At 40.5% G+C, this 14,023-nt stretch overlaps 1 long non-coding RNA gene across 1 annotated transcript in view; it reads left to right on the forward strand.

Moving 5' to 3' along the window:
- LOC148147922 (uncharacterized) overlaps window positions 1–12,371 on the forward strand; it is a 38,924-nt gene extending 26,553 nt beyond the window's left edge. Inside the window, exon 4 of the long non-coding RNA XR_015759361.1 lies at window positions 11,023–12,371. This is a non-coding gene — a long non-coding RNA (uncharacterized LOC148147922). The remainder of the gene's footprint in view (window positions 1–11,022) is intronic.
- Window positions 12,372–14,023: the final 1,652 nt, after the last annotated feature.

The following is a 14,023-nucleotide window of genomic DNA, read 5'->3' on the forward strand; positions in this document are numbered from 1 at the left end:
ATCAATTCCTCCACGTAATCAAATCAATTCCACTTCCTTATCAAATTAATTCCTCCTCCTAATCAAATCAATTCCTCTTCCTAATCAAATCAATTCCTCCTACTAATCAAATCAATTCCTCCTCCTAATCAAATCAATTCCTCCTCCTAATCAAATCAATTCCTCTCCCTTATCAAATCAATTCCTCCTCCTGATCAAATCAATTCCTCCTCCTTATCAAATCAATTCCTCCTTCTAATCAAATCAATTCCTCTTCCTTAGCAAATCAATTCCTCCTCCTAATCAAATCAATTCCTCTTCCTAATCAAATCAATTCCTTCTCCTAATCAAATCAATTCCTCCTCCTGATCAAATCAATTCCTTCTCCTAATCAAATCAATTCCTCCTCCTAATCAAATCAATTCCTCCTCCTGATCAAATCAATTCCTCTTCCTAATCAAATCAATTCCTCCTCCTAATCAAATCAATTCCTCTTCCTTATCAAATCAATTCCTCCTCCTAATCAAATCAATTCCTCCTCCTAATCAAATCAATTCCTCTCCCTTATCAAATCAATTCCTCCTCCTGATCAAATCAAATCCTCTCCCTTATTAAATCAATTCCTCCTCCTGATCAAATCAATTCCTCCTCCTAATCAAAACAATTCCTCCTCCTAATCAAATCAATTCCTCTCCCTTATCAAATCAATTCCTCCTCCTGATCAAATCAATTACTCCTCCTTATCAAATCAATTCCTCCTCCTGATCAAAACAATTCCTCCTCCTGATCAAATCAATTACTTCTCCTATAAAAATCAATTCCTCCTCCTAATCAAATCAATTCCTCCTCCTGATCAAATCAATTCCTCTTCCTAATCAAATTAATTCCTCTCCCTTATCAAATCAATTCCTCCTCCTAATCAAATCAATTCCTCTTCCTTATCAAATCAATTCCACCTCCTAATCAAATCAATTCCTCTTCCTTATCAAATCAATTCCTTCTCCTAATCAAATCAATTACTCTTCCTAATCAAATCAATTCCTCCTCCTAATCAAATCAATTCCTCTTCCTAATCAAATCAATTCCTTCTCCTTATCAAATCAATTCCTCCTCCTGATCAAATCAGTTCCTTCTCCTAATCAAATCAATTCCTCCTCCTAATCAAATCAATTCCTCCTCCTGATCAAATCAATTCCTCTTCCTAATCAAATCAATTCCTCCTCCTAATCAAATCAATTCCTCCTCCTAATCAAATCAATTCCTCTTCCTTATCAAATCAATTCCTCCTCCTAATCAAATCAAATCCTCCACCTAATGAAATCAATTCCTCCTCCTGATCAAATCAATTCCTTCTCCTAATCAAATCAATTCCTCTTCCTAATCAAATCAATTCCTCCTCCTAATCAAATCAATTCCTCTTCCTGATCAAATCAATTCCTCCTCCTAATCAAATCAATTCCTCTTCCTAATCAAATCAATTCCTTCTCCTTGTCAAATCAATTCCTCTTCCTTATCAAATCAATTCCTCCTCCTAATCAAATCAAATCCTCCTCCTAATCAAATCAATTCCTCCTCCTGATCAAATCAATTCCTCTTCCTAATCAAATCAATTCCTCCTCCTAATCAAATCAATTCCTCCTCCTAATCAAATCAATTTCTCTTCCTTATCAAAACAATTCCTCCTCGTAATCAAATCAATCCTCCTCCTAATCAAATCAATTCCTCCTCCAGATCAAATCAATTCCTCCTCCTAATCAAATCAATTCCTCTTCCTTATCAAATCAATTCCTCCTCTGAATCAAATCAATTCCTCCTCCTAATCAAATCAATTCCTCCACGTAATCAAATCAATTCCACTTCCTTATCAAATTAATTCCTCCTCCTAATCAAATCAATTCCTCTTCCTAATCAAATCAATTCCTCCTACTAATCAAATCAATTCCTCCTCCTAATCAAATCAATTCCTCCTCCTAATCAAATCAATTCCTCTCCCTTATCAAATCAATTCCTCCTCCTGATCAAATCAATTCCTCCTCCTTATCAAATCAATTCCTCCTTCTAATCAAATCAATTCCTCTTCCTTAGCAAATCAATTCCTCCTCCTAATCAAATCAATTCCTCTTCCTAATCAAATCAATTCCTTCTCCTAATCAAATCAATTCCTCCTCCTGATCAAATCAATTCCTTCTCCTAATCAAATCAATTCCTCCTCCTAATCAAATCAATTCCTCCTCCTGATCAAATCAATTCCTCTTCCTAATCAAATCAATTCCTCCTCCTAATCAAATCAATTCCTCTTCCTTATCAAATCAATTCCTCCTCCTAATCAAATCAAATCCTCCTCCGAATCAAATCAATTCCTCCTCCTGATCAAATCAATTCCTCTTCCTAATCAAATCAATTCCTCCTCCTAATCAAATCAATTCCTCCTCCTAATCAAATCAATTCCTCTTCCTAATCAAATCAATTCCTCCTCCTAATCAAATCAATTCCTCTTCCTTATCAAATCAATTCCTCCTCCTAATCAAATCAAATCCTCCTCCTAATCAAATCAATTCCTCCTCCTGATCAAATCAATTCCACTTCCTAATCAAATCAATTCCTCCTCCTAACAAATCAATTCCTCTTCCTTATCAAATCAATTCCTCCTCCTGATCAAATCAATTCCTTCTCCTAATCAAATCAATTCCTCCTCCTAATCAAATCAATTCCTCCTACTGATCAAATCAATTCCTCTTCCTAATCAAATCAATTCCTCCTCCTAATCAAATCAATTCCTCCTCCTGATCAAATCAATTCCTCTTCCTTATCAAATCAATTCCTCCTCCTGATCAAATCAATTCCTTCTCCTAATCAAATCAATTCCTCCTCCTAATCAAATCAATTCCTCTTCCTAATCAAATCAATTCATCTTCCTTATCAAATCAATTCCTCCTCCTAATCAAATCAAATCCGCCTCCTGATCAAATCAATTCCTTCTCCTAATCAAATCAATTCCTTCTCCTAATCAAATCAATTCCTCTTCCTTATCAAATCAATTCCTTCTCCTCATCAAATCAGTTCCTCCTCCTAATCAAATCAATTCCTCCTCCTGATCAAATCAATTCCTCTCCCTTATCAAATCAATTCCTCCTCCTGATCAAGTCAAATCCTCTCCCTTATTAAATCAATTCCTCCTCCTGATCAAATCAATTCCTCCTCCTAATCAAATCAATTCCTCCTCCTAATCAAATCAATTCCTCTCCCTTATCAAATCAATTCCTCCTCCTGATCAAATCAATTCCTCCTCCTTATCAAATCAATTCCTCCTCCTGATCAAAACAATTCCTCCTCCTGATCAAATCAATTACTTCTCCTATAAAAATCAATTCCTCCTCCTAATCAAATCAATTCCTCCTCCTGATCAAATCAATTCCTCTTCCTAATCAAATTAATTCCTCTCCCTTATCAAATCAATTCCACCTCCTCATCAAATCAATTCCTCTTCCTTATCAAATCAATTCCACCTCCTAATCAAATCAATTCCTCTTCCTTATCAAATCAATTCCTTCTCCTAATCAAATCAATTACTCTTCCTAATCAAATCAATTCCTTCTCCTAATCAAATCAATTCCTCTTCCTTATCAAATCAATTCCTCCTCCTAATCAAATCAAATCCTCCTCCGAATCAAATCAATTCCTCCTCCTGATCAAATCAATTCCTCTTCCTAATCAAATCAATTCCTCCTCCTAATCAAATCAATTCCTCCTCCTAATCAAATCAATTCCTCTTCCTAATCAAATCAATTCCTCCTCCTAATCAAATCCATTCCTCTTCCTTATCAAATCAATTCCTCCTCCTAATCAAATCAAATCCTCCTCCTAATCAAATCAATTCCTCCTCCTGATCAAATCAATTCCACTTCCTAATCAAATCAATTCCTCCTCCTAACAAATCAATTCCTCTTCCTTATCAAATCAATTCCTCCTCCTGATCAAATCAATTCCTTCTCCTAATCAAATCAATTCCTTCTCCTAATCAAATCAATTCTTCCTCCTGATCAAATCAATTCCTCTTCCTAATCAAATCAATTCCTCCTCCTAATCAAATCAATTCCTCCTCCTGATCAAATCAATTCCTCTTCCTTATCAAATCAATTCCTCCTCCTGATCAAATCAATTCCTTCTCCTAATCAAATCAATTCCTCCTCCTAATCAAATCAATTCCTCTTCCTAATCAAATCAATTCATCTTCCTTATCAAATCAATTCCTCCTCCTAATCAAATCAAATCCGCCTCCTGATCAAATCAATTCCTTCTCCTAATCAAATCAATTCCTTCTCCTAATCAAATCAATTCCTCTTCCTTATCAAATCAATTCCTTCTCCTCATCAAATCAGTTCCTCCTCCTAATCAAATCAATTCCTCCTCCTGATCAAATCAATTCCTCTCCCTTATCAAATCAATTCCTCCTCCTGATCAAATCAAATCCTCTCCCTTATTAAATCAATTCCTCCTCCTGATCAAATCAATTCCTCCTCCTAATCAAATCAATTCCTCCTCCTAATCAAATCAATTCCTCTCCCTTATCAAATCAATTCCTCCTCCTGATCAAATCAATTCCTCCTCCTTATCAAATCAATTCCTCCTCCTGATCAAAACAATTCCTCCTCCTGATCAAATCAATTACTTCTCCTATAAAAATCAATTCCTCCTCCTAATCAAATCAATTCCTCCTCCTGATCAAATCAATTCCTCTTCCTAATCAAATTAATTCCTCTCCCTTATCAAATCAATTCCACCTCCTAATCAAATCAATTCCTCTTCCTTATCAAATCAATTCCTTCTCCTAATCAAATCAATTACTCTTCCTAATCAAATCAATTCCTCCTCCTAATCAAATCAATTCCTCTTCCTAATCAAATCAATTCCTTCTCCTTATCAAATCAATTCCTCCTCCTGATCAAATCAGTTCCTTCTCCTAATCAAATCAATTCCTCCTCCTAATCAAATCAATTCCTCCTCCTGATCAAATCAATTCCTCTTCCTAATCAAATCAATTCCTCCTCCTAATCAAATCAATTCCTCCTCCTAATCAAATCAATTCCTCTTCCTTATCAAATCAATTCCTCCTCCTAATCAAATCAAATCCTCCACCTAATCAAATCAATTCCTCCTCCTGATCAAATCAATTCCTTCTCCTCATCAAATCAATTCCTCCTCCTAATCAAATCAATTCCTCCTCCTAATCAAATCAATTCCTCTTCCTGATCAAATCAATTCCTCCTCCTAATCAAATCAATTCCTCTTCCTAATCAAATCAATTCCTTCTCCTTATCAAATCAATTCCTCTTCCTTATCAAATCAATTCCTCCTCCTAATCAAATCAAATCCTCCTCCTAATCAAATCAATTCCTCCTCCTGATCAAATCAATCCTCCTCCTAATCAAATCAATTCCTCCTCCAGATCAAATCAATTCCTCCTCCTAATCAAATCAATTCCTCTTCCTTATCAAATCAATTCCTCCTCTGAATCAAATCAATTCCTCCTCCTAATCAAATCAATTCCTCCTCGTAATCAAATCAATTCCACTTCCTTATCAAATTAATTCCTCCTCCTAATCAAATCAATTCCTCTTCCTAATCAAATCAATTCCTCCTCCTAATCAAAACAATTCCTCTTCCTAATCAAATCAATTCCTCCTCCTGATCAAATCAAATCCTCTCCCTTATCAAATCAATTCCTCCTCCTGATCAAATCCATTCCTTCTCCTAATCAAATCAATTCCTCCTCCTAATCAAATCAATTCCTCTTCCTAATCAAATCAATTCCTTCTCCTAATCAAATCAATTCCTTCTCCTAATCAAATCAATTCCTCCTCCTGATCAAATCAATTCCTCTTCCTAATCAAATCAATTCCTCCTCCTAATCAAATCAATTCCACCTCCTGATCAAATCAATTCCTCTTCCTAATCAAATCAATTCCTCTTCCTTATCAAATCAATTCCTCCTCTGAATCAAATCAATTCCTCCTCCTAATCAAATCAATTCCTTCTCCTAATCAAATCAATTCCTCTTCCTAATCAAATCAATTCCACCTCCTAATCAAATCAATTCCTCTTCCTAATCAATTCAATTCCTCCTCCTAATCAAATCAATTCCTCCTCCTAATCATATCAATTCCTTCTTCTAATCAAATCAATTCCTCCTCCTAATCAAATCAATTCCTCTTCCTTATCAAATCAATTCCTTCTCCTAATCAAATCAATTCCTCTTCCTTATCAAATCAATTCCTCTTCCTTATCAAATCAATTCCTCCTCCTAATCAAATCAATTCCACCTCCTAATCAAATCAATTCCTCTTCCTTATCAAATCAATTCCTCCTCCTAATCAAATCAATTCCTCTTCCTAATCAAATCAATTCCTCCTCCTGATCAAATCAATTCCTCCTCCTAATCAAATCAATTCCTCCTCCTAATCAAATCAATTCCTCCTCCTAATCAAATCAATTACTCTTCCTTATCAAATCAATTCCTCTTCCTTATCAAATCAATTCCTCCTCTGAATCAAATCAATCCCTTCTCCTAAGACAATTCTTTCATGTCTAGAATCAGTCTAGTGATCTTTCTCTGGACTTGAAATGATTTCACTAATTCACCATTTACATACCTGCGCATTGTACCTGACACTGATCCAGACAGTGAACAGGATGTCTGACTCATGTTTATACTTTTTTTTCTAATTTATCTATTTTTCTAATCAACCTGTTCAGAGATGTTATCACACACCTCTGAAGCAGGTGGGACTTGAACCCAGGTCTCCTGGTTCAGGAATAGAGAATCTACCTCTGTGCTACATGAGGGCCCTTGACACTCCTGTTTATTTCTGTTAGCCAAGGCTCCCTGATTGAACTAGATTAACAGACCCAATCAGGGAACTCATATTCTACAAGGACCATCTGGCTGACCTCAGTACAATCCTGACTCCAATTCCAATATACCTTGCCTCAGAAAAGAAGCCCAAAACTATTCATCCGTGGTCTGATCAGTGCCTTTTATTGTTTTAACAAAACCTCCCTATTTTATACTCCATGCTCTTTGAAATGAAGTCAGACGTCACAAGGCACTACGTTAGAGTCCAACAGGTTTATTTGAAATCACAATCATTTGGAGCGCTGCTCCTTCGTCAGGTGATTTCACCTGATAAAGGAGCTATGCTCCGAAAGCTTGTGGTTTCAAATAAACCTGTTGCACTATCACCTGGTGTGGTGTGACTTCTGACTTTGTCCACCCCAGTCACGCACCTCCACCTCCACATCATGGATTTGAAATAAAGGTTACCATTCCATTTGCCTTTACTATTACCTGCTGAACTTAGAAGCTAGCCTTTTCTAACTTGTGATTAAGGACTCCCCAACTAGGGAAGTAAACACGTGGCTATGGGATTGGTGTGGGAAAGAGGGATTCCACTTCATGGGGCATTGGCATCAGTTTTGGAACCGTTGGGATGGTCTCCACCTGAACCGATCAGGTACCAATGTTCTAGCGAAGAGGATAAATAGGGTGGTCAGTAGGACTTTAAACTTCTGAGTTGGGGGGAAGGGAAAGTGAAAGCGATAGGGAGTATGGAGTTAAATGGAAAGATAAGCGGCAGGATAGCATATGTACAGGCAGATTTAAACTTGAGACAGACTGGGAATGCAGCAAAAAGGAAGGATAACTTAGCTCATCTTGTGACTTCCAATATCTCTAATGATAAGAAAGTTAGCATTAAGGCACTTTACCTGAATGCTCGTAGCATTCATAACAAAGCAGACGAACTAATGGCACAGATCATCGTGAATGATTATGATGTGGTAGGCATCACAGAGACGTGGTTACAGGGAGGGGTCAGGACTGGCAATTAAACATCCAAAGGTTTTCAATTTATTGAAAAGACAGGGAGGTGGGCAGAGGGGGCGGGGTCGCCTTGTTAGTTAAGAACAAAATTAAATCTATGGTGCTGAATGACATAGCGTCGGATGATGTGGAGTCTGTGTGGGTGGAATTGAGGAATGACAAAGGCAAAAAAACCATAATGGGAGTTATGTACAGACCTCCTAACAGTGGTCAGGACCAGGGGCGCAACATGTACCGGGAAATAGAGAAGGCATGTCAGAAAGGCAAGGTCATGGTGATCATGGGAGACTTCAATATGCAGGTGGACTGGGTAAATAATGTTGCCAGTGGATCCAAAGAAAGGGAATTCATGGAATGCTTACAGGATGGCTTTTTGGAACAGCTTGTCATGGAGCCCACAAGGGAGCAGGCTATTCTGGACCTAGTGCTATGTAATGAACCAGACTTTATAAAAAATCTTAAAGTAAGGGAACACTTAGGAAGCAGCGATCATAATATGGTAGAGTTCAGTCTGCAGTTTGAAAGAGAGAAGGCAAAATCGGATGTAATGGTGTTACAGTTAAATAAAGGTAATTATGAGGGCATGAGAGAGGAACTGACGAAAATAGACTGGAAGCAGAGCCTAGCAGGGAAGACAGTAGAGCAAAAATGGCAGGAGTTTGTGGGTAAAATTGAGGACACTGTACAGAGGTTCATCTCCAAGAAGAGAAAGATTATCCGGGGAGGGATTAGACAGCCATGGCTGACAAAGGAAGTCAGGAAATCTATCAAAGAAAAAGAGAGAGCCCATAAAGTGGCCAAGAGCACTGGGAAATCAGAAGATTGAGAAGGCTACAAAAACAAACTGAGGATAACAAAGAGAGAAATAAGGAAGGAGAGGATCAAATATGAAGGTAGGCTAGCCAGTAATATTAGAAATGATAGTAAAAGTTTCTTTCAATACATAAGAAACAAACGACAGACAAAAGTAGACATTGGGCCACTTCAAACTGATGCTGGAAGGCTAGTGATGGGAGATAAAGAAATAGCAGGAGAACTTAATAAGTACTTTGCGTCAGTCTTCACAGTGGAAGACATGAGTAATATCCCAACAATTAAAGGGAGTCAGGGGGCTGAGTTGAGTATGGTTGCCATTACAAAAGAGAAAGTGCTAGAAAGCTAAAAGGTCTTAAAATTGATAAATCTCCTGGCCCTGATGGGTTACATCCTAGAGTTCTGAGGGAGGTGGCTGAGGAAATAGCGGAGGCGTTGGTGGAGATCTTTCAAAAGTCACTGGAGTCAGGGAAAGTCCCGGATGATTGGAAGATCGCTGTTGTAACCCCCTTGTTCAAGAAAGGATCAAGGCAAAAGATGGAAAATTATAGGCCATTAACCTAACCTCGGTTGTTGGTAAAATTCGAGAATCTATCATTTAGGATGAGGTTTCTAAATTCTTGGAAGAGCAGGGTCGGATTAGAACAAGTCAACATGGATTTAGTAAGGGGAGGTCGTGCCTGACAAGAGGTGACAAGTAGGTTAGACCGGGGAAACCCAGTGGATGTGGTCTACCTAGACTTCCAAAGGCCTTTGATAAGGTGCCACACGGGAGGCTGCTGAGCAAGATGAGGGCCCATGGTGTTCGAGGTGAGCTATTGGTATGGATTGAGGATTGGCTGTCTGACAGAAGGCAGAGAATTGGGATAAAAGGTTCTTTTTCGTAATGGCAGCCGGTGACAAGCGGTGTCCCGCAGGGTTCAGTGTTGGGGCCGCAGCTGTTCACATTATATATTAATGATCTGGATGAAGGGACTGGGGGCATTCTAGCGAAGTTTGCCGATGATACAAAGTTAGGTGGACAGGCAGGTAGTACTGAGGAAGTGAGGAGGCTGCAGAAGGATCTAGACAGTTTGAAGGAGTGAAAAAGGTAAAAACAATGACTGCAGATGCTGGAAACCAGATTCTGGATCAGTGGTGCTGGAAGAGCACAGCAATTCAGGCAGCATCCGAGGACAGGCAAAATCGACGTTTCGGGCAAAAGCCCTTTTATTCCTGATGAAGGGCTTTTGCCCGAAACGTCGATTTTGCCTGTCCTCGGATGCTGCCTGAATTGCTGTGCTCTTCCAGCACCACTGATCCAGAGTTTGAAGGAGTGGTCCAGGAAATGGTTGATGGAATTCAATGTGAGCAAATGTGAGGTCTTGCACTTTGGGAAAAAGAATAGAAGCATGGATTACTTTCTAAACGGTGAGAAAATTAGTAAAGCCAAAGTACAGAGGGATCTGGGAGTGCTAGTTGAGGATTCTCTAAAGGTAAACATGCAGGTTGAGTCCGTGATTAAGAAAGTGAATGCAATGTTGTCAATTATCTCAAGAGGGTTGGAATATAAAAGCACTGTTGTGCTACTGAGGCTTTATAAAGCTCTGACTAGGCCCCATTTGGAGTACTGTGTCCAGTTTTGGTCCCCACACCTCAGGAAGGACATACTGGCACTGGAGCGTGTCCAGCGGAGATTCACACGGATGATCCCTGGAATGGTAGGTCTAACATATGAGGAACAGCTGAGGATCCTGGGATTGTATTCATTGGAGTTTAGAAGATTAAGGGGAGATCTAATAGAAACTTATAAGATAATACATGGCTTGGAGAGGGTGGACGCTAGGAAATTGTTTCCGTTGGGCGAGGAGACTAGGACCCGTGGACACAGCCTTAGAATTAGAGGAGGTAAATTCAGAACTGAAATGCGGAGACATTTCTTCAGCCAGAGAGTGGTGGGCCTGTGGAATTCATTGCCACAGAGTGCAGTGGAGGCTGGGACGCTAAATGTCTTCAAGGCAGAAATTGATAAATTCTTGATGTCACAAGGAATTAAGGGCTATGGGGAGAATGCGGGTAAATGGAGTTGAAATGCCCATCAGCCATGATTGAATGGCGGAGTGGACTCGATGGGCCGAATGACCTTATTTCCGCTCCTATGTCTTATGGTCTTAACTCCTCTGTTTTGGAGCATTCTGTAATCTGCCTCCATTTAAATAATAGTCAGCTGCTCTATTCTTCCTGCCAAAATGCACAGCTTCATATTTTCCGACATCGTATTCCACCCACCGGCCAATTTCTCCCCCTCACTCAACTTATCTAACTTCCTCTTTTTGTGTCATTCTCACACATTACATCTGGGCAAACTACAGACATCGGGATAGTCTGGACTGAAGCCGGCTGACTGAGGAATTCCTGATGGGTTACAAAGAACAGCAGCAACTATTCAACAACAAGCAGATAAATTTGTAGAAGAACATTGTGGCCTGGAAGGCCCATCCCTGCGCTGTGCAGTTCGATGTTCTAAGAATATCACATTGCTATGTTTGAAGAATATAACGTTCCTGTTATCACTGAACTCTCTGAAAGTTACATGTTGTTTGGCCATAACTACAACAGCTCTTCTAGGCCAATATATTCTTCCTGAAGTGAGATGACTAAAACTGAGAAGAGTGCCCCAGATGGAGGTCTGGGCATCAATTTCTCCCATCCTGGGATGGTGTGGTGGCTCAGTGGTTAGCACTGCTGCCTCACAGCACTAGGGACCCAGGTTCAATTCTCTCCTTGGGTGACTGGCTGTGTGGAGGTTCTGCCCATGTCTGCTTCTTCCAGGTGCTCTGGTTTCCACCCACAGTCTAAAGGTGTGCAGGTTAGGTGAATTGGGCGTGGAAAATTGTTTATAGTGTGCAAGTTAGCTGGGTTAGCCATGGGAAAGGCAGGGTTACAGAGATGGGGTAGGCTGCTCTACGGAGGGTCAGTGTGAACTCATTGGCCAAAGTGACCTGCTTCCACATTGTATGAAATTTCCTTTGCTCGTCAAGTACTGTGCCACAGGAATCAAAGTGCACCTCTGGCAGTGCAGCACTCCATCAGTTCAATGCTGATGTTTACCCTTCACTCAGCTTTGCCTTTCGGTGCCAAGTTGTCAACTGTCATTTCAGCAGATTTGTTAAAAAATTCTTAGGAGAGGAACAAAAAATAAACAAAGGATCAAGTCCCAGATTACACAGCTCCTCACACTCTGACAGAAAGCACTAAGCTGATCTGTGTTGCTATGGTGACAGCGCAATCTGACTTCACTCTATTTCACTGATCAGGCAGCCTCTTGCCCTCTCCGAGTGAACAACCATTATCCAGTCTGGAAACATTTAATGCCTGCCTCAAAAAGAAAAGGTCATTTTGTGTGGTCGCAGTCAAGGCCTGCGATTAAAGACTTTCTTGGAATCAGCTCAATAATTAATTCATGTGGAACAAATTCCCAGAATTTAGATGTTCTCAGTGACTCCATCAACACACTTTGTAATGTCAATCAACAATGACAGAAAAAAAAAATTATAATTATGTGGCGGTTTTTTTTCTTGCAGTAAATTTCCCAAGGCACTGCACAAACAGAGTTATTAAACAAGCTTTGAATTGAGCCAAAAAATGTGTTGCTGGAAAAGCGCAGCAGGTCAGGCAGCATCAAAGGAGCAGGGGGTCCGCCTCCACCCCCTCTCCGGCCTATCACCCTCACCTTAACCTCCTTCCACATATCGTATTCCCAACGCCCCTCCCTCAAGTCCCTCCTCCCTACCTTTTATCTTAGCCTGCTTGGCACACCCTCCTCATTCCTGAAGAAGGGCTTATGCCCGAAACGTTGATTCTCCTGCTCCTTTGATGTTGCCTGACCTGCTGCGCTTTTCCAGCAAAACATTTTTAAGTTCTGATCTCCAGCATCTGCAGTCCTCACTTTCTCCTATTTGAATTGAGCCACTCAAGGACATCTCCAATAAGAAGGGCATCTTTTAGAGCTAAGATAAACTGAAAACCCAACGACACAGCCTTGCAGTGATTAAACTCGGGAATTAGCAGATATCTCAGAGACTATCCCGATGTCTGTAGTTTGTCCAGATGTAATGTGTGAGAGTGACACAAAAAGTCTGCACAGGAAGTTAGATAAGTTGTGAGGGGGAGAAATTGGCAGATGGAATATGATGTGGGAATGATAGGGAAAGATGTGACCATAAAGATCCTTTCATGCTTCCAAACCAATGATGATTTTGATGTGAAGCCACTTGTTGTTGTGTAGGAAATGCCAATTAGTATGCAGCAAGCTCTGGAACACAATAACGATCAGATCTATCTTTCTGATGTTGGCTGGTAGGATAAATATTATCCGGGGGGAGAGAATACCCTTGCTCTTTCTTCAAAACTGTAATGTGGGAACCTTCACACTCTTGTAGGACAGAAGGAGTCTTGTTTTAATATCCCACCTGAAGGACCACACCTCTGACAATGCAGCACTCCCTCAGGAGAGTGTCAGCTGACAATTTTTAAAAATTCATTTGCTGGCCAGCATGTATTGCTCGTCCTGAATTGCCCTTGAGAAAGTGGTGGTGAGCTGTCTTCATTACACTGACATGACTGGTGAGGAAATTAGATTAGATTACATTACAGTGTGGAAACAGGCCCTTCGGCCCAACAAGTCCACACCGACCCGCCGAAGCGCAACCCACCCATACCCCTACATTTACCCCTTACTTACTTAAATTGGCAATTTAGCATGGCCAATTCACCTGACCTGCACATCTTTGGATTGTGGGAGGAAACCAGAGCACCCGGAGGAAACCCACGCAGACACGGGGAGAACGTGCAAACTCCACACACAGTCAGTCGCCTGAGGCGGGAAATGAACCCGGGTCTCCGGCGCTGTGAGGCAGCAGTGCTAACCACTGTGCCACCATGCCGCCCACAAATGGTGATGTGCAGCTCAGACAGCGTCCTTGGAAGCTGTGCGTATAATAGATCCCCTTCAAACAGCATCGACCTTTAGCATGGTCACTGCTGCTAACTCCAACATTACTGAGATGCCCAATCTTAGAATCATAGAGATTGACACCACCAAAGAAAGGCCTTTTGGCCCATCATGCCCTTTTTCTTCATTTATTTGTAGGACGTGGGTGTCGCTGGCTGGGCCAGCATTTATTTCCCATCCCTAGTTGCCCCTGGAGAAGGTGGAGGTGAGCTGCCTTCTTGAACCGCTGCAGTTTGCCTGTGGTGGGTTGAACCACAATGCCCTTAGGGAGGAAATTCCAGGATTTTGACCCAGCGATAGTGAAGGAACAGCAGTATACCATGTATGCTCATGTAAAAGTTGAATTTTTTGGACAATTT

Source organism: Chiloscyllium plagiosum, unplaced genomic scaffold (genome assembly GCF_037043375.1).
Source record: "Chiloscyllium plagiosum isolate Xiang-an unplaced genomic scaffold, Cpla_swu_hap1 HiC_scaffold_14, whole genome shotgun sequence".
Classification (NCBI taxonomy): domain Eukaryota; kingdom Metazoa; phylum Chordata; class Chondrichthyes; order Orectolobiformes; family Hemiscylliidae; genus Chiloscyllium; species Chiloscyllium plagiosum.